This window comes from Tachyglossus aculeatus, chromosome 2, assembly GCF_015852505.1.
Source record: "Tachyglossus aculeatus isolate mTacAcu1 chromosome 2, mTacAcu1.pri, whole genome shotgun sequence".
NCBI classification, from domain to species: Eukaryota; Metazoa; Chordata; class Mammalia; order Monotremata; family Tachyglossidae; genus Tachyglossus; species Tachyglossus aculeatus.
In genome coordinates this window covers 19628519-19648810 of record NC_052067.1, presented here as the reverse complement: position 1 = coordinate 19648810, position 20292 = coordinate 19628519, and the positions used below count along the sequence as shown (strand labels likewise).

General features: G+C 42.7%; 1 non-coding gene across 1 annotated transcript; it reads right to left on the bottom strand.

Moving 5' to 3' along the window:
- Positions 1-16564: 16564 nt before the first annotated feature.
- On the bottom strand, positions 16565-16701 carry LOC119924433. Its single transcript, XR_005449147.1, has one exon. It is a non-coding gene; the product is annotated as a small nucleolar RNA SNORA7 (small nucleolar RNA).
- Between the last annotated feature and the right edge of the window lie 3591 nt (positions 16702-20292).

Here is a 20292-nt window from a genome sequence, read left to right as displayed (position 1 = left end):
GATGAGGAAACTGAGGCATAGAGAAATGAAGTGACTTGCCCCTGGTCACACAGCACACAAGTGGCAGAGCTGTGATGAGAACCCAGGTCCTCTGACTCCCAGATCCATGCTCTTTCTCCACCAGGGCATGCTGCTTCTCTGTACCTAGTTATCTCATCTGTACTGTGAGTCCCATGGGGGACGTGGACTGTGTCCAACCTGATTAGCTTGTTAACACAAGCTATTAACCACAGTGCTTAATATAATGCCTGGCACATAGTAAGTGCTAACAAATACCATAAAAAACGGGAGATGCTGCCCATTTTAAACATGGACAAAATGTTGCAAAGAATCGCGATCACAATTCTTCTCTGATAGAATAAAATACTCTTGAAATGCTCTCTTTTACTGATCTGTAACTTCTTTAAGCGTCTGTTTCCTCCATTAGATTATAAATTCCTTGAGGACCAGGATATGTCTACTAATTCTATTGGACTATTTTAAATGCTTAGCACAGTGATCTGCCCATAGGTGCTCAATAAATACTATTACTACTACTAATAATAATAATAATTACGGTACTTGTTAATTGCTTACTATGTGCCAAGCGCTGTTCTAAGCACTGGAAGATACAAGTTAATTAGGTTGGGCACAGTCCCTGTCCCACATAGGGCTTACACTATTAATCTCCATTTTACAAATGAGGTAACTGAGAACCCAGAGAAGTGAAGTCACACAGCAGACATGTGGCGGAGCTGGAATTAGAACCCAGGTCCTTTAGACTTCCAGGCCCGTGCTCTATCTGCTAAAACATGCTTCTTCTTAATGATTGATATGCATAAGGACTGAGGGTGAACATAGATTAAATATTTAAATACTAGAGACCTCTAATGGGTTTCTGCAACTTGAGGTATTGGGATTAATCAGAAAATTCTTGTTGGAGGAGTTGGGATTTCAAGAAGGTTTTGAATTTAAAACCTGTTGCCTGTCAGATTTGGGTGGAAGAGAGGGTTTTTGGTTGGTTGGTTTTTTGTACAGAAGTGCTTACTTATTTATCAGGCACCCTACTGGCCACTGGGATAGATGCAAGCTAATCAGGTTGGACACAGTCTATGTCCCACATGGGGTTCACAGTCTCAATCCCCATTTTACAGATGAAGTAACTGAGACACAGGGAAGTGAAGTGACTTACCCAAAGTCACACAACAGGCAAGTGGCAGAGCCGGGATTAGAACTCAGGTCCTTCCAATCCAAGGGACCCATGTGAATGAAGAGACAGAGACCAGAAAGTTGAGAATGAAGTATAGTTAGAGGATTTGTTTGGAAGCAATGAAAAGAGCTAGTTAGAGAGTTGCTAGCAGATATGTTTGTGGAGAGACCTGAAATTGCTTGGGAGTTTTTGCCTGATGTTAAGAACACGTGAAATTAGTGAAGGGTTTTGAGGAGTGGAATGATGCTTTAAGAAGATTAGTCTAGCAGCCTGTCATATAGATTGGAGTAGGGAGGCTGGAAGTAAGGAGACCAGCGAAGAGGAGGATACAGTAGTCTAGATTTGATAATAACAATAATTATTATTATTATGATATTTGTTAAGCGCTTACTTTGTGCCAAGCATCATTCTAAGCACTGGGATAGCTACAAGGTAATCAGCTTGTCCCATGTGGGACTGACAGTCTCAATTCCCATTTTACAGATGAGGTAACTGAGGCACAGAGAAGCTAAGTGACTTGCCCAAAGTGACACAGCTGACAAGTGGCAGAGCTGGGATGAGAACCCATGTCCTCTGACTCCCAAGTCCATGCTATTTCCACTGAGCCATGCTGCTTAAGACATGAGTTTGTAGCAGGGCCGTAGCTGTTTCCAAGGAGACAAAGGGACAGATTCATTCATTCATACATTCAATTGTATTTATTGAGCGCTTACTGTGTGCAGACCACTGTACTAAGCACTTGGGAAGTACAAATCTGCAACACATAGAGATGGTCCCTACCCAACAATGGGCTCACAGTCTAAAAGGGAGAGACAGATCTGGGGACAGATATAGATGTGTTGGAAGAAGCAGCAAGCTTTGGCAGTATATTGAATGGGAGAGTTGAAGATGGAGGCAAGAAATGAAGAATCCAACCCCATGAGTAATATTTGAAGTTGGCTGTTATACCAGCATCATGTTGGCTCTTGGAAGCTCAACAGACCATATGTAAGACCCTGTGGTCTTTTCGCATGACAATTTTGAGGTCTGATGAGAATATAAATATTGCACTTCTTGGCTAGGATAGCAGTCGATGGCACTCTTGAGTACTGGGCCCTCCTTTGCCAAGCCGGAAGTAACAGACGAATGGTATGTGCTTCACTGGGGTTGCACAGCACAACATAATAGCATCATATGGAACGTTTTACAGAAATTTGCATGACTTCAAGGGAAGGGGGTGGTCCTAGGCCCCCTCCCTCACTTCACAGCTTCTCCATTCCCTTCCCAGATTCCGGACCATGGGATTCGGTGGCAGAAGCTGATGTGAAGGGAGGCAGGGCCTTTAAAATAAAAATGCCGTATATAAAGGCATCTGGTGCTGCATCAGTATCAGACAAGGGACAGGCAGGCTAAAAACTAGATGAATGGCCCTTCTATTTGTGATAATCCTGTATCCAAAATCTTTCTCTTTCACCCCTCTGCAAATTGCAAGTGAGAGGCTGCCCAGAAAAATCTGAGTAATAATCTTATTCTTTCCTGCATGACAATGCTCTTTGTTTTCTAAATTGATACCACCATATAATGAGTATAATTCAGTGAGAATAGCAAACAATGATACTAATGATTATACTTTGTATGAATAGGGTGTTTTGCTGGAATGAGCTTTGCAGAAAGATAACAATTCTTGTTATGATTATTGTGATAAAAGGAAAATGCTAAAAGTAATAAAACAACTAGAAAAACAAATAGAGAACTGGGCATATAAAAAAACTAACAACTTTTAGGTAGAGATCTAGCTTCTCTGTAAATTATCCATATAAAAGGCCGCATGTAGCTCCTTAGCCTCATTTATTCAGATAATTTGTGGTACAGACTTGGCCTGTGTCTGGTAAATCTTTCCTGTCAGCATTCTGTTACCCCTGGGTGTAAACCCAGGTCATTGATTAAGTGTAAAATGACCAAAATTCACAGAACTTCCAAAAAACAATTATTCTAGGAATTAAAAATGACATGGAGACTTTGGAAATGCTATAAATTCCCTCGAAAGACCAGGAACAAAGGCTCGTTTTGAATTTGGTTAGAGCGCCATCACCAGTATTTGTTGAGAACCTGTTATGTCAGAGTGTTGAACTAAATGCATAGGAGATTTATAAGAGAAGTGCTGTGTGACCTTGGGCAAAGCACTTACCTTCCCTATACCTCAGCTTCTTCATCTGTAAAATGGGTGACTAAATCCTACTTCCTCCTACCTAGACTGTGAACCCAATACGGGACAGGCACTGTCCCACGGCAGTGGACTACAAGTTCCTGGATGGCAGGGATTGGGTCTACCTAGTCTACTGTATTCTGCTAAATGCTTAGTACAGTGCTCTGCACACAGTAAGCACTCAATAAATACCAGTGATCGTTGGACAACGGCAGCAAATGCACCAACTTGGCATGGGGCAGCAAGGAAAGGGGCTGCCCTTTTCAAGCAGAGACTTTGGAACTATCAGAGGCCGAAGAGAAAAGACTTTAAGGCAGAACAGATGAGCAAAGGGACAAGTGGTTGGAACTATCTATATGTGCACACAAGGTGGAATGGATGGTGGGTTGCATAGGACTTTTCAGCCCTGCTTGCATATAAGAATAGGTTCCTACCATTGATAACAACCACTTTTAATTAAGGTTAGAATACAATAAAAGCTTTGTTATCAATCAGTGGTATTTATTGAGAGCTTACTGGGGGCAGAGCACTGTACTAATCACTTTGTTCTGCAGCGGTTTGGAGGAATAGGACCTTCGGTTTATCAATTACGTTGCTGAAGTCAATAATCTCTAACACCCAACAACACAGGAGTGAGGGAGTAAAGTTCCTATCAAAGCCCTAGGAAGGGCATGGGAGGTGGGGTGTCACAGTGAGCTCCAGCAGAGCTTGTTTTTGGGAACTGCTTGCTGATCAGTTTCACAGAACAGTAAAGCCTGCATTGTCTCAGGGCGCCTTCCCAGATTCAATAGGTAATTTTTGCTCTTGAAGAGCAGGGAAAGCTTGAAACCAGAGAAAAGAGAGCAGCGTTGCCTAATGGATAGAACACTGGCCTGGGAGTCAGAAGGACCTGAGTTCTAATCCCAGCTCTGCAGTTGTCTGTTGTGTGACCTTGGGCAAGTCACTTAATTTCCCTGTGCCTCAATTACCTCCTCTGTAAAATGGAAATTAAGACAGCTCCAGGTAGGATAGGTATTGTGTCCAACCTTTTTAGCTTGTATCTACCCCAGCACTTAGTACAGTGTCTGGCACATAGTCAGTGCTTAACAATTACCATAAAAAAAGAGAGAGAGAGACCTGTGGGGACTGAAGGAAGCTCTTTGCTAATAAGATTATCAGAGTTTCTGCAAGTACTCCGGGGGTATTGCATGATCATCTAAACCACTGAAACAATGAAAATGCAGGCATAAATTGGCTGAGATTGTCTGTGTTTGGGGGAGCAGCCAAAGGCCTATTAGTAGAGGTTTTGGTCAATAAGTTGCTGGATAACACCGTCTATCTATCTATCCATCTATCTATTTATAGATAGATATACACTGGGTTTTTATAGATATAAATGAGCTATAGAAAGCAATAGCAAGCCCAAGGGCTTAAGAGATAACACAGTTATCCAAAAGGTGATGAGTGGTGAGTTGGCTGTTAGGAGAGGTTTGATTATGTGATGTAAAATATTGTACCATATTCCATTTGACAATCCTCGTTCTTCTTCAACCCCAAGAAATATAGCAAGAATATAACTGATTTTCAGGGAGGCAGCATGGCCTAGAGGAAAGAGCTCAGGCCTGAGAATCACTTAGCTTCTCTATGCCTCAGTTCCCTCATCTGTAAAATGGGGAATCAACACCTGTTCTCCCTCCTACTTACTCTGTGAGTCCCTTGTGGGAACTGATTATCTTGTATCTACCCCAACGCTTAATATGGTGCTTGACACACAGGTAAGTGCTTAAAAAATACCATTATTATTGTTATTATTATTGTAAATTCAGTTTCTCTTGTATAATGGAAGTTACAGAAACAAAAGGCCCAATTTCAACCAGTGTGTGATTGTCAGCAAGTTGGGTTTTTCATCTGTAAAATGGGGCGATATGTCAGTCAACATCATTGGAGGCAGTGTACATGGAACTGTTCTTCTGACTACCAGAAACGTAACTATTTTTAAACAGTCACAGGATTAGTTACATGATCACCTTTTAAAATTTACTTACATATTTTGAGAAGTTTAGAAAAGACCATTTGAGTTATGCCATTGTTGTTTTGAAAGTAGGAAAAAATGGGCTACAGATTCATTGCATTTTGTAAAAAAATCCTTGATGTCCATAAAAGAGTAACAGAATGAATTTTCAGCTTTTCCACCTCTCTCTCTCTCTCTCTCTCTCTCTCTCTCTCTCTCTCTCCCCCCCTCCCTCCCTCCCTCCCTCCCCCCTGTCTCTCTCCCCCTGTCTCTTTTCTCTTCCTTCCCCAATAAAATAACTGGCTTGTTGCCACATGAAGGGGAGGTCTTCATAATCAGAATGCTGTGTATCCATAGTTCATTTGTGGTCTTCCTGAATGGCAAGCCTGCCTGGCTCTGAATAGCAGAGAGGAAAGGAACATGCTGTCCTGCTGGGAGCCAGTCTGGATTCATGTTCCCCACTGGGTTGTGGGCCTAGATGAGGATGACTTGAGGAGGCTGCCTCTCTCTTCCCTGGTCCCCTAGGAGAGGCCAGCCCGAATCTGGGGTCACCCCTGGGCAGGAGGAGCTTTGAGAGACTTGGGCAGTTCTGCGATTAGCCTGGGATCTTGAGTATTCCTCAAAGAGAATCTGGAAGAGGCTTGGAATATCTCTGACCTTCCTGAAATCCCCAGGACTGGATGAACCCACAGGGGCTGTGGTAAGCCTGGAGAGTGGCATAATAATAATAATGTTGGTATTTGTTAAGCGCTTACTATGTGCCAAGCACTGTTCTAAGCACTGGGGTAGATACAGGGTAATCAGGTTGTCCCACGTGGGGCTTACAGTCTTCATCCCCATTTTACAGATGAGTTAACTGAGACACAGAGAAGTTAATTGACTTGCCCAAGGTCACACAGCTGACAAGCAGCGGAGCCGGGATTAGAATAGAACCCACGGCATAGGGGGCTCATAGCCATTTGCCCCTTTGGAGGTCACTTCTTTGTCATCCCAGGCCTTGGACTCTATATGCCTGGTTTTTAGCTCTCGTATGGTTATCTGTCTTGTGGGTGCAATAAACCTAGTCAAGCTCTGGATGGGAAAAGGTTTTTTTCTGCCACTTCCTGTTGGTTTCCCACATTCTTCCATCACACTGAAGAAACAGGGCCTTTTGGGAAAAGTAGCCATTTCTAAAGCTCTGTGGCCTAGTGGAAAAAGCATGGGCCTGGAAGCCAGAGGACCTGGGCTCCAATCCCATCTCTGCCACTTGCTTGCTCTATGACCTTAAGTAACTTCTTTGTGCCTCAATTTCCTCAATTATAAAATAGGGATTCAATACCTGGTCTCCCTCCTACTTAAATAATAATAATAATGATGGTATTTGTTAAGCACTTACTATGTGCCAAGCACTGTTCTAAGCGCTGGGGTAGATACAAGGTAATCAGGTTGTCCCACGTGGGGCTCACAGTCTTAATCCCCATTTTACAGATGATGTAATTGAGGCACAGAGAAGGTAAGTGACTTGCCCAAGGTCACAAAGCTGACAAGTGGCAGAGCCAGGATTAGAACTCACAACCTCTGACTCCCAAGCCCGTGCTCTTTCCACTAAGCCCCAGAGCTTAGAACACTGCTTGACACATAGTAAACACTTAACAAATACCATTATTATTCATATTATTCGGGCTTCTGGTCCCGTGAGCCCACCGTCATCTTTTTCCTGGGGACTCTCACGGTGGGACTGTTGTCTAGGAACATTGTCGAGATATGCTGAGAGGGAAACAGCAGGAGAGACCCAGTTCTCGGACGACCCCAGGCTCGGGAGGCATGAGCGATGACTTCCTTTTCCTTTGGAGGGATGTCTGGAAGACCAAAAAATCCTCATGGTTAATGGCAGGCATTCAGTCGCCCTGTCCCGAACGGTAATTGGTATGGGCAGGCTCTCTGGATGGCGGCGGGAGAGTGGGGGAGGGGGTCTGCAGGAGACTTCTCTACTGCTGCTTGGCTGCCACAGTTATTTATTATTCTGCCGAATGTCTGCGTGACAGGGGCTCCTCGCGTCTCAGCTGGTTGGCGTTCACAGGACATATTTTGAACCTGAACAGAGCCCAAAAGAAATAACGAATTTTTTAAATGGCTAATTAGTCGGCCGCTTCACAATGATCCTGCTTGATGGCAAGTCTCTTGGTTTGTTTAGCCATTTTCTATTTTCGAAATGGAGTGAGAGCAGATGCTAGGATTTGAAGACTCAGAACTGCATGGAGAAGGGGGGAAAGCCTAAGAAATTGGGTGCGGCTGGGGTAAAGACTTTTGAATATTTATAAATGAGCACTATTGGATGAGTTGCTTCCTGAGCAATTCTGTAGAACAATTCTTTTCTGTGGATGGATGGGAACTGTATCCCCAATGCAGTCCAGTATTTACAAGACAAAACCTTGCATGATGTAGGTGAAATTTCTTTCTAGAAGGAATGTTTTTTCTGCTAGAGCATATTTTTTTTACTGTTTGTTAAGTGCTTACTGTGTGTTAAACACTGTTGTAAGCACTGGGGAAGGTTCAAGTTAATTAGGTCGGGCTAGGTTCCCGTCTTTCATGGGGCTCACAGTCTAACTATAGTTGAAGAAACTGAGGCACGGAGAAGTTAAGTAACTTGCCCAAGGTCACACAGCAGGTACATGGCAGAGTCAGAATTAGAACCCTGGTCCTTCTGACTCTGTGGCCTGTGACACTAGGCCACACTGCTTCCCTACTTCACAATGGATAACTGGTACAATCCGTATTACTGTGTGCAGTAGCCAGGAAGTCAGGAAGAAGTAGTAATAGAAAGGGATAAATTCACACATCATTTTGTTCTCAGAGAGGTTTAATAATAATATTAATAATTATGGTATTTGTTAAGCACTTACTATGTGCCAAGCACTGTTCTAAGCACTGGGGTAGGTACCAGGGCTTCAGGTTATCCCACGTGGGGCTCACAGTTTTAATCCTCATTTTACAGATGAAGTAACTGAGGCACAGAGAAGTTAAGTGACTTGTCCAAGGTCACACAGCAGACAAGTGGCAGAGTGGGATTAGAACCCATGTCCTCAGACTCCTAAGCCTGGGCTCTTGCCACTAAGACACGCTGCTTCTCTGCTTCTTTTAAAGGCTGGAAGTAAGTTGTTGAGGTCAGCTGAATGATGAGGTCTTAGTAAGGCGTTTGTTTGTGAATCCACTGTTCTAGGATGTTAAGTGAAATTAAAAGATTTACTTTTCTACAAAGATTAGAACAATTTAATACTTAAATTCTTTCCATTTGAGAGTGGGGACACCAGGAGAACCAGACTGAAAAAGATCAGTTTTCAAATTTTCAATTGAATTCATACTAATGGTATTTTACCTATCAATCAATCAATCAGTGGTATTTATTGTTTGCTTATTATGTAAAGAGCATGGTACTAAGCGTTTGGCAGAGTAAAACACAGCAGAATTAGCAGACACATTCCCTGCCATAACAAGTTTTACGGTCTAGAGGAGCCATGGAAACAGATTTTGGTACACCTAATGCTGTGATAATTCATGTGTACTAATTCTACTGTACTCTCCCAAGCACTTAGTACAGTGCTCAGCACACAGTCACTCAATAAATACTATTGAGAAGCAGAAGAATTTACATGGTTAGACAGAGGAAAGTACAATTTAATGTTCTCAATAAATGTATTAATAATCTCATCTGAAGGAATAATGGAGGAATTAAGAGATTCTTCTCTCATGTGTGTTTCATGCACGCTTACCATCTTCAGCGATGGTTTAGGACAGATGCTCAGAAGGCAGGAAGCCAGAGGTAATCACTGATGTTCTTTGAGTCTGAAAGCAAATTGTCTGAGTATAAGACTGCCCCATTAGAAAAGTTAATTCTCTGAGTCTACTCCTCTTCCTGTCCTATGCATACTATGCTCTTAAAACGTTTATTATAAATTAATTTTAATTCTTATGAGGCCTAAAATATTAGCATCTTCTTCTCCCAAACATTTCCAGCTTCCATTATGACTGTTTCTCCAACAGAAGCTGTTTGAAATCCAGCTTCATTAGTGGTGAGGTTGGAAGGTTAAAACAGCATTGGAAAAGAAGTGCAGACAATGTATTTTCTTCTACAGTTTTCATGTTTCCTCCTCCCGCTAATAATCAGGCCACTATGTGTCAGGTAGCTGGGAGCAACAGGAACCCGAAAAGAACAGTAAGTGCTTCAGCGTGGTTTCTCTGTTTTTATTAAAATTCTCACTGGATCACAGCCCAATTTCATTTGGGTCTGCTTAATATCTTCCACTTGATGAGCCTAAGTCAATAAACTTGGCTGTAGCTCTTGTCTCAGTGCATATTATTTGGATGGTTCAGGCCCAGTAATACACTTTGGCCCTGATAAGCCAAACATTTCAGGTAGAGCAGTTCTTTTGACCTGAAACTTTCAAAGACTAAAACACAGTTTTAGGCTTCAATTACTTGGATAATTTTCATGTTGAATGATGTGTTTTGATCACCCTATTAGTAAATACTTCTATGTTTGTCTCCCCCATTTACAGTATAAAGTTCTTGTGGGCAGGGAATGTTCATTTGCTTGTTTTGTCCTTTGCAAATGCGTAGTATGGTGCATTGCTTGTCTGCTGGGTGACTTTGGACATGTCGCAACTTCTCTGTGCCTCAGTTACCTCATCCATAAAATGGGGGTTGAGCCCCTGATCCCCTGGGGGACATGGACTCTGTCCAACGTGACTAGCTTGTATCTACCCTAGTGCTTAGTATTGTGCCCTTAACAAATACCATAAAAAGTGGATGCTCAATAAATATTACTGTACTATTAAATACTACTAAGACCCTTGTTTAATTTGGGTTCTTCGATAGTAGAATTAAAACACTTCAGTTTGCTAAATTTATTGAATGGAGAATTAATTTACAAGATACTTAAGCACTAAATAGGGTGAATTTTGACCATTGAAATCTTAACTGGGTCCTGTGTGGAAATGCCCTCCATTTTGATTAACTTTTGCTCACTGTGGGCAAGGAACGTGTCTACCAAATCTGTCATATTGTATAGTCCCTAGTGCTTAGTATAGTGCTATGCACACAATAAGTGCTCAATGAATACCATTGATTGATTGATAGCAGTAGTAGTAATAGCGGCAGCATTTGTTGAACACCCATTTGGTTCAGTGCATTTTCCTAGGCACTTGGGTGATACAGAATAACTATGTGATCCGTTTTGTGCCCACAAGGAACATACATTCTAACAGAGTTTAGAGTGTAAGCTGTCAGACAGTAAGCTCCTCAAGCGCAGCAATCATATCTACCAACTGTATTGTACTCTTCTGCAGTGCTTTGCACAAAGTAAGCACTCAGTAAATGCCATTGATCGATTCGAGGTGACAAACATTAAAAATATTTATAGCTAGAGTGTTCAAAATAAATGAATTGAGCAGACCTCTATATCTGAATGTTGAGGAGGGTATAAGTAAGTTCCTGAGGGTTTGAATAGGCTGAATGGACGGTAAGGCTCAGAGGGGGGGGGGGGAGGAAATATATCAGGGAAAGCTTGGTGGAGGAGGTGGGGTTTTAGGAGGGTTTGAATGTGGGGAAACCTGTAGTCTGATGTGGGGAGAGAGGGAACAGTGCGAATGAGGGGATGGAGGCGGCAGAGGCAAGAGTGAGGTGCAGTTGGTTGGCGTGGGAAGAAACAAACAGTGAGTTGGGAAAGAACCTCAAGTGGTTGCCCATCCAGCTCTGCATCGAACAGAAACTCCTTACCATGGCTTTAAAGCACTCAATCACCTTGCCCCCTCCTACCTTACCTCATTGCTCTCCTACGACAACCCGGCTCACATGCCTCAATCCCCTAATGCCAACCTATCCACTATACCTCGATCTCATCTATCTCACCACCGATCTCTTGTCCACGTCCTGCCTCTGGCCTGGAGCACCTTCCCTCTTCATATTGGACAGACAATTATTCTCCCCAACCTCAAAGCCTTAATGAAGACACATCTCCTCCAAGAGGCCTTCCCTGACTAATCCCTCATTTCCTCCTCTTCTCCCACTCCCTTCTGCATCACCTTTGCACTTGGATTTGCTCCTTTTATTCACCCCTCCCTCAACCCCATAGCATTTATGTACATATCTGTAATTTATCTGTATTAGTATCAGTCTCCCCTCTAGACTATAAGTTCATTGTGGGCAGGGAATTTGTCTACCAACGCTGTTATATTGCACTCTACAAGTGCTTAGTACAGCACTATGCATATGATAAACACTCAATAAATATGATTGATTGATAGCAGTGAAAAGAACAGATAAGTAAGGTGGAGCTAGGTGCTGGATAGAGCCTTGAAGACAGTTGTGAGGTGGTTTTTGTTTATGGCAAGGGGACGCAGACAGCCAGGGGAGGTTTTGAGAAGAGATGTGGGCCAAGTGATGATTCAGGAAGATGGGTCATGGAGCAGCATGCCGTATCAGAGAAGCAGCGTGGCTCAGAGGAAGGAGCCTGGGCTTAGAAGTCAGAGGTCATGGGTTCTAATCCCGGCTCTGCCACTTGTCTTTGGCCTTTGGGCAAGTCACTTAACTTCTCTGAGCCTCAGTTCCCTCATCTGGAAAATGGGGATTAAGACTGTGAGCCCCAGTGGGACAACCTGATTACCTTGTATCCCCCCAGGGCTTAGAACAGTGCTTGGTACATAGTGAGTGCTTAACAAAGGCCATTATTATTATTGTTATTGGAGGGGATACAGGCTCGAAACTGAGAGACCTGCGAGGAAGATGATGAAATAGTCAAGCTGGGGCAAGACCAGAGCAGCGACTAAGGCAGGAGCAGTTTGAATGGCGAGTAGTAATAGTATTTATTAATCACTTTGTGCAGAGCATTGTACCAAGTGCTGGGAGAGAACACACAGGTGGAAATTAGACAGGATCCTTGCCCTTTGTGTGACTCACAGTGTAAGAGGAGGGGTGATACTCAGTTGTATCTCAAGGAACTCAACAACCCCTGTAAGATGCAGCACAATGTTGGATCAGTTAAGCTGAATTATTGCCAGGAAAAATAGCCTCAAACATCTCTGGTGGAGCTATTTAATGTGGTGAAATCATCATTAGCCTTTTTAGGGGTACATAAATATACCTAGCTTCTAAATAATATTGTGTATCACAAGGAACTGGTTGAGTTCATATTGCTTTTAATGAAGATTATTAGCTCATATTTCCTTTCTATTTACCTTTTACTTTTTACATATTTACTTTTGTGTTGCCTCTTTTTGCTACAGTGATTATTCCTGATTTTTTAAAAAGGAAGGGTCACATCCTGACACCCTAGACATGGAATTCATGCCTCCTAATCCAGAATTCCATGCTCCACCCCTAGAAAGTGTAGGGTGTTTTTGTGTCTCGATGCCACCTCCTTAGAATGAGGAAAGTAGCAATGTTGTTTGTCAAAGGGAACTTTTTTTTTCTAGGGATCCTCTCTCAAAGCTTCACTCATCCTCAGCCTGTCTCAGGATGATCTCTGGTCCAAATGATATTCGACTTCCAGAATAAGGTTTCAATACTGTTCCTAAAAGCTAGGCTTGAAAAGGTTTACCCTGGGTTTCTACTCCTTGCCAATCCCCTGCTCCAAAACCTCGCTAAAATTCTTATCACCAACACTGCAGATGATTCTTTCCCTGAAAAAGTTATTTGTGACTGACTGGATGTTCCTGAGCTCCTAACAAATCTGTTATATGTGGTCTTTGTCATCCTGTTTAACCTGGGGGCTAGCACATTCCATTCGTCTTGAAGGGGTTTAGCTCGTAGGCTTCTGATGAGTTTGTAAAACTGGGCACTGCTTTAGTGGCTTTGGGGTTAAAAGAAGCCTACCCGGGATTTATCTCCCTTCTGTCCCTTCTTTTACTGACACTCTGCCTGCACCAACTCTCCCGCGAGGAGCTGCATTCAGGAATTTTGCATCCATCGAAAGAGAACACTAGCTGACTCTTAAAAACATTTCAAGACAATAAGATACTTACACTATAAAATCCTTTTTCCGCTAAAGGGTTCAGATTCTCTGAACCACACCTCTGGATTGATTCTGTTCCTTCATCCAGGGCCTTGCAGCTGCCCCACTCACTTGTGTCTAAAGCCAGTGTTTGATCATTCGGCAGGCCTGTCCTTGGAGACTAAGCTGATCAGGTTCACTAATGGTTGGACCTTTCTTGGTATTTGCTTACATAACACTATCAGGACACATGTCTTAAATATTTTATCAGGTTTAAAGGGTAGTTTTCATAACATGGCATTGTATTGCACTGTAGAATACAGACGAGACAGAAGGGAGGACCCCACAGTGAACTAGAGCAAAATGGCTTTAGCACACATTATGTTCTCTATTATCAAAGAATTTGATTAACTTGATACTGGATTGTAGGTATTAAGAGACAGGCCTTCCCTGACTCATAAAGACGGCTATTAAAAAGTACAGTGCACTCTCTGTTTAAATGCATCTCACTTAAGCTTGTGTACATAAAAATCACATAGTCTCTATCTGGATCCATTAGATTGCCATGCTGTTCGGTACAACTGTAGATCGGATTACTGTATAGTGGGTGGTTTGTATACCAAGTAGACAACCAAATGCTACTTTTACTGGTATAGTAAAATTAGTTATTTGTGCATATACCTGAAATGAATCTTTTGAATCTTTTGAATTGCTGCAAGAGTTTGTACATTATTCTTCCTTTGAAAGAACTAGGAAAATCATGCATTTTATTTAGTATTTTATAATTTGAGACTATGTCAAACAGGAATAAAATACCCAGTGAGCAGTAAGCATTTAATGAAGAAAGGCAAGATGGGCCATAACTTTTTGTCTGGGTATCAGAAAATTGCCTGGTTTAAATGTGATTGATTGATTGGCTGAGTTTAAGTATTTTCTAGTTAACTGTCAGAAATTCAACATCTTCACACAACTACTCCCAACAACAGCAGAAAAACTGAGAATGTGTTTCAGATGTGTTGTTTTCCCTTAATAGTTCAAAAGAGAAGCATCATGGCCTTGTGGAAGGAGCATGGGCCAGGGAATCAGAGGACGTGGGTTCTATTCCTGTCTCTGCCACTTGTCTGCTGTGTGACCTTGAGCAAGTCACTTAACTTCTCTGTGCCTCAGTTACCTCATCTGTAAAATGGGGATTGAGAATGTGGGCTCTGTGTGGGTCACAGTTACAATCTGATTAGCTTGTATCTACACCAGAATGTATTACAGTGCTTGGCACAAAGTAAGTGCTTAAGAAGGGAATGTCTACCAATTCTGTTATATTGTACTCTCCCAAGTGCTTGGTACAGTGCTCTGTGCACAGTAAGTGCTCAGTATATATGACTGATTAACAAACTCCATAAAAAAGAATTGAATTTCCTCATTGCTTTCTTTTGAAGTAATTAGGTGTGAGTGTGAGGAGGACACAACGGCACCCAGCTTCTGGATGATCATGGCATTGTGGCTGCAGAATGGCTGGTTTTGGGGATCCAGGGATGGGGGGCTGGGGCTGGGTAGCAGGGAGTATTGTGGTGTTGAACAAGCTCAGGAATCCCCTTTCTGTCACCTAAGCTCTATAAAGGCAGGGATTGAGTCTGCTAACTCAGTTGTACTCTTCCAAGTGCTCCCATTGTCAGTGCTCTACACATAGTAAGCATTCAATAAATAATATTGGTTGAAGACTATCAGCAGCTCTCAGACACATGGGTCAAGATTTGATCAACAGTCCTACCATCTCATGGTCAAAAAACCCCATATACACAACAGGCCTGGGAGTCAAAGGGTCCTGGGTTCTAAATCCGACCCCACCACATGTCTGCTTTGTGCCCTTAACTTCTCTGGGCCTCAGTTACCTCATCTAAAAATGGGGATTCAGAGTATGAGCCCCATGTGGGACAGGAACTGTGTCCAATCTGATTAATTTGTATCTACCCCAGTGCATAGAACAGTGCTTGGCACATAGTAAGACCCTAACAAGTGCTGTAATTATTATTATTATTCACCTCAAACTTACACTTTCACCATATGCTTCTGGTGAAAGCCAGTTGTTGCACTTCCTCCCGTTCATTCAGTCGTATTTATTGAGTGCTTACTGTGTGATGAGCACTGTACTAAGCGATTGGGAAGTACAAGTTGGCAACGTATAGAGACGGTCCCTACCCAACAAAGGGCTCACAGGTGAGGGTGTCATCATTTTCACTGCTAAGAAAGACAAATAGATTCTGAATTTTCTCCAACAATTATTGTAGTGCTCCTGGCACCACAGTATTTCTGTCTTGAGTGTGGTTTGCTTCCAATTCAGTGAAAAGTCAGATACTCCATGGCAGTTTCCTCACTGATTCTTGAATTGCCTGCCTGAATTTGAATATTTCACACACTTCTTGTGGGCCTGGAATGTGTTTATGAAAGTTGTATTGTACTCTGCCAAGCGCTTAGTTCAATATTCTGCACACATAGTAAGCACTCAATAAATACCATCGATTGATTGATTTCATTGATTTCACAATGATTACAGTATGTTTAAGACATTTATGTATTCTGGACCCCAGCTGAACATTATCAGTCATTCACAAACCAGCTTTTTGAAAAGAGAACCCTGGAAGAATCAAATATGAAGAAGCTATTTTGTGGATGATTTGGAACAATCTTTAATTTAAATCCACATATGAATCTCATTTTAGTTTATGCTGTAAATAAATTTTCAGGATCAGACTTTAGAGTTAATTTAATCACTACTTTATGATCAATCAACCAACTGTATTTATTGAGTGCATATTGTGTGTGCAGACTACTGTACAAAACGTTTGGAAGAGAACAATACAACAGAGTTGGTAGACACATTCCCTGGTCACAATGAGCTTACAGTCTAGAGAGGGAGACAGACATCAATATAAATAAATTATGGATATGTACGTAGGTGCTGTGGGGCTAAGGAAGGGGTGAATAAAGAGAGCAAATCAGGACAACGTCTTGTCTGGTCTTATGCCGTTGAGTTGTTTCCGACCCATAGAGACATCACAGACACATCTCTCCCAGAACACCCCGTTCGTTCTCCATCTGCAATCATTCCTGTAGTGTATCCGTAGAGTTTTCTTGGTAAAAATATGGAAGTGGTTTACCATTGCCTCCTTCCATACAGTAAACTTGAATCTCCACCTTTGACTCTCTCCCATGCCGCTGCTGGCCAGCATGGGTGAGTTGGCTTGTAGCAGATTGCCTTCCACTTGCTAGCCACTGCCCAATCTGGGAATGGAATGGTATGCCTCTGCTTGACCCTCCCTCCCGTAGCCGAGACTGGTAGAGTACTGGAAACTCTCCAGGTGTGAGCCTGAGAGGGGACAGGGCACCGTAGAAGGGAGCAAATCAGGGTGACATAGAAGGTAGTGGGGGGAAGAGAAAAAGAGGGCTTAGGGAAGGCCTCTTGGAGGAGATGTGTCTTCAATAAGGCTTTGAAGGTGGAGAGAGTAATTGTCTATTGAATATGAAGAGGGAGGGCATTCCAAGACAGAGGCAGGATGTGGGAGAGAGGTCAGCAGCAAGCTAGACAAGATTGAGGTACAGTGAGTAGTTTGGTAGTAGAGAAGCAAAGTATCTAGGCAGGGTTTTAGTACAAGAGCAGTAAAGAGAGATAGGAGGGGGCAAGGTGATTGGGTGCTTTAAAGCAAATAGTAAGGAGTTTCTGTTTGATGCAGAAGTGGCAACCACTGGAGGTTCATGAGGAGTGGGGAAACATGGACTGAACATTTTTGTAGAAAAATGATCCAGGCAGCAGATTGAAGTATGGACTGGAGTGGGGAGACACAGGAGGCAGCGAGGTCAGCAAGGAGGCTGATACAGTAAACAAGGTGGGATAGGATAAGTGCTTGGATTAATGTGGTAGTAGTTTGGATGGAGAGGAAAAAGATTTTAATGATGTTGTGAAGGTTGGACCAACACGATTTGGTGATAGATTGAATATTTGGGTTGAATTCATTCAGTTGTATTTATTGAGTGCTTACTGTGTGCAGAGCATTGTACTAAGCACTTGGAAAGTACAATTCGGCAACATATAGACAGTCCCTACCCAACAACAGGCTCACAGTCTAGAAGAGGGAGACAGAAAAAGTAGACGTGTCAATACCATCAAAATAAATACAATTATAGATATATGCACATCATTAATAAAATAGAGTAATAAATATGTATAAATATGCACAAGTGCTGTGGGGAGGGGAAGGGGGGTAAGGCAGCATGGGGAGGGAGTGGGGGTGATGGGGAGGGGAGGAGGAGCAGAGGATGGGGGGGCTCAGTCTGGGAAGGCCTCCTGGAGGAGGTGAGCTCTCAGTAGGGCTTTGAAGGGAGGAAGAGAGCTAGTTCGGCAGATGTGCGGAGGGAGGGCATTCCAGGCCAAAGGTAGGACGTGGAGTAGGTATTCAATAAACTACATCTGCAACTAAACTAATCTACAACTGACCCAATTTGGGTCAGCCTGAGTCTTTGCAGATCACCAAATGGCCTCAAATAGAACCTTAGCTTCAATCTAGGAGGCAGTCCTATGGATGCACAGTATTTTCATGCATGTGTGTTTGGACCCCATGAGCTACTGGAGCTTGGTGGTACATTGGTCTACAATTTGTTACCGAATTGTAATTTCCATGAGTTTAGTACAATGCTCTGCACATAGTGCTCAATAAATATGATTGAATGAATGAATAACTTGGTCTAGAGGGAAACTTGCCCATGTAAGAGAAACCACACATGTGGGGGCAATGGCTCCCTCTACATAATTATAATAATGTTAATAATTATGGTATTTTTAAGCACTAACTATGTGCCAGGCACTGTACTAAGTGCTGGGGTGGATACAAGCAAATCGGGTTGGACAAAGTCCCTAATAAGGTTCACAGTCGTAATCCCCATTTTACAGATGAGGTAACTGAGGCACAGAGAAATGAAGTGACTTGCCCAAGGCCACATAGCAGACAAAGAGCAGAGCAGGGATTAGAACCCATGACCCTCTGACTCCCAGGCCTGTGCTCTATCCACTACACCGTGCACCATAATCATAATACTTATTTTAATAATAATTATGGTATTTGTTAAGTGCTTATCATGTGCCAAACACTGTTCTAAGCACTGAGGCAGATACAAGGCAATCAGGTTGTCCCACATGGGGCTCACAGTCTTAATTTTAAGAGATTAAGATTCACAGTCTTAGGAGAAGCAGCATGGCTCAGTGAAAAGAGCCTGGGCTTGGGAGTCAGAGGTCATGGGTTCTAATCCCAGCTCTACCACCTGTCAGCTGTGTGACTTTGGGCAAGTCACTTCACTTCTCTGTGCCTCAGTTACCTCTTCTGTAAAATGAGGATTAAGACTGTTAGCCACACGTGGGATAGCCTGATTACCTTGTATTCCCCCCAGCACATAGAACACTTAGGCCATGCTGCTTTCCTTACATCACTAATAAGCTTGGAAGGCTATTTCTACAAGTAAGAAGATGTAACTTGGCTTTGTGTGACTTTCATACTCAAGGCTATGCTCCACACACAGTAAGTGCTCAATAAATGCAATTGAATGAATGAAAGACTGGTCAGCCCGGAGTCAGCCGGAGCAGGATTTAAAAAGCTGATGGTGGGATGGTGAGAGACCTAGAAGCAACTGGGCTAACTCAGCCTGAACAGCAGGAGCCTGAGAAGCAGTTTAAAAAGGAAGGGCTCTTATGCAGAAGATGAGAGCCAGAGAGAGTGGGCCAAATTTGTCCCTGCTCTGGGAAGAAATCCAAAAAGTCATCTATTCTACATAAGTTTCTTTCCCTGTTTGCCCTTCCCTGAGAAGATATGCCAGTAGAAGAGTCAATGAAATTGAGTGTTCTTAATAGCTCACACTATAGAAAGAAATCACTGCTTGCACTAGGTAAATGGCTGTTTTAAAATCTGAGTGAGGATGTTAGTGCAAAACTAGGATGCTTCAAGACCCCCTCATATTCATCATGCATGTGGGCAAATAGTCCACTTTCCTCAACATAATAATGATAATGATGGAATTTGTTAAGTGCTTACTATTTGTCAAGCACTGTTCTAAGCACTGGGGTAGATTCAAGCTAATTCATTCATTCAATCATATTTATTGAGCACTTACTGTGTGCAGAGCACTGTACTAAGGGGATTCAGTCCCTATCCCACATGGGGCTCTCAGTCTTAATCCTCATTTACAGATGAGGTAACTGAGGTATGGAGAAGTTAAGTGACTTGCCCAAGGTCACCCAGAAGACAAGTGGCAGGGCCAGGATTAGAACCCAGGTCCTTCAGACTCCCAGACCTGTGCTTTATCCACTAGGCCATGCTGCTTCCCTTACATCACTAATAAGCTTTGAAGGCCATTTCTACAGCAGTCACTTTTTCTTGCAGTGGAGCACGTCTTGATAACTGGCAACATGAGGATTAAATCTCAGTATACTCCACCAGTAAGAGTGACACTGTTCTGTTCTATCACCCAAAGTCACTTAGGCAATCAGCTGGCAGGCTAGGGTTGGAACTCAGCTCCCATTCTGAGTCTCTGCCCTCTATTTTCTGTCCAAACCTTTTCCTTAGCAACTCACTCTCTTTTCTCTGAGGCATGTTGATCAGAACAAACCTGCTAAGTAGTCACCAGGCTGCTAGGTAGTCCACAGCCTGATGGAAGCTTTGCAAAGGTTTTGATCTTTTTCCTTTCAATGGAAGGAAGATTGCCAACTTTCTCTTGAAAGTTTGAGGAGCCAGTTGAATACTGGTTTTCTAGAATAAGCAGTGATGCTTCAATGAAATGCTTCAGAGAAACATCATGCTCTATTCATTCGTATTTATTGAGCACTTACTCTGTGCAGCGCACTGTACTAAGCACTTGGGAAGTACAAATCGGCAACATATAGAGATGGCCCCTACCCAACAACGGGCCCTAGTGGATAGAGCAAG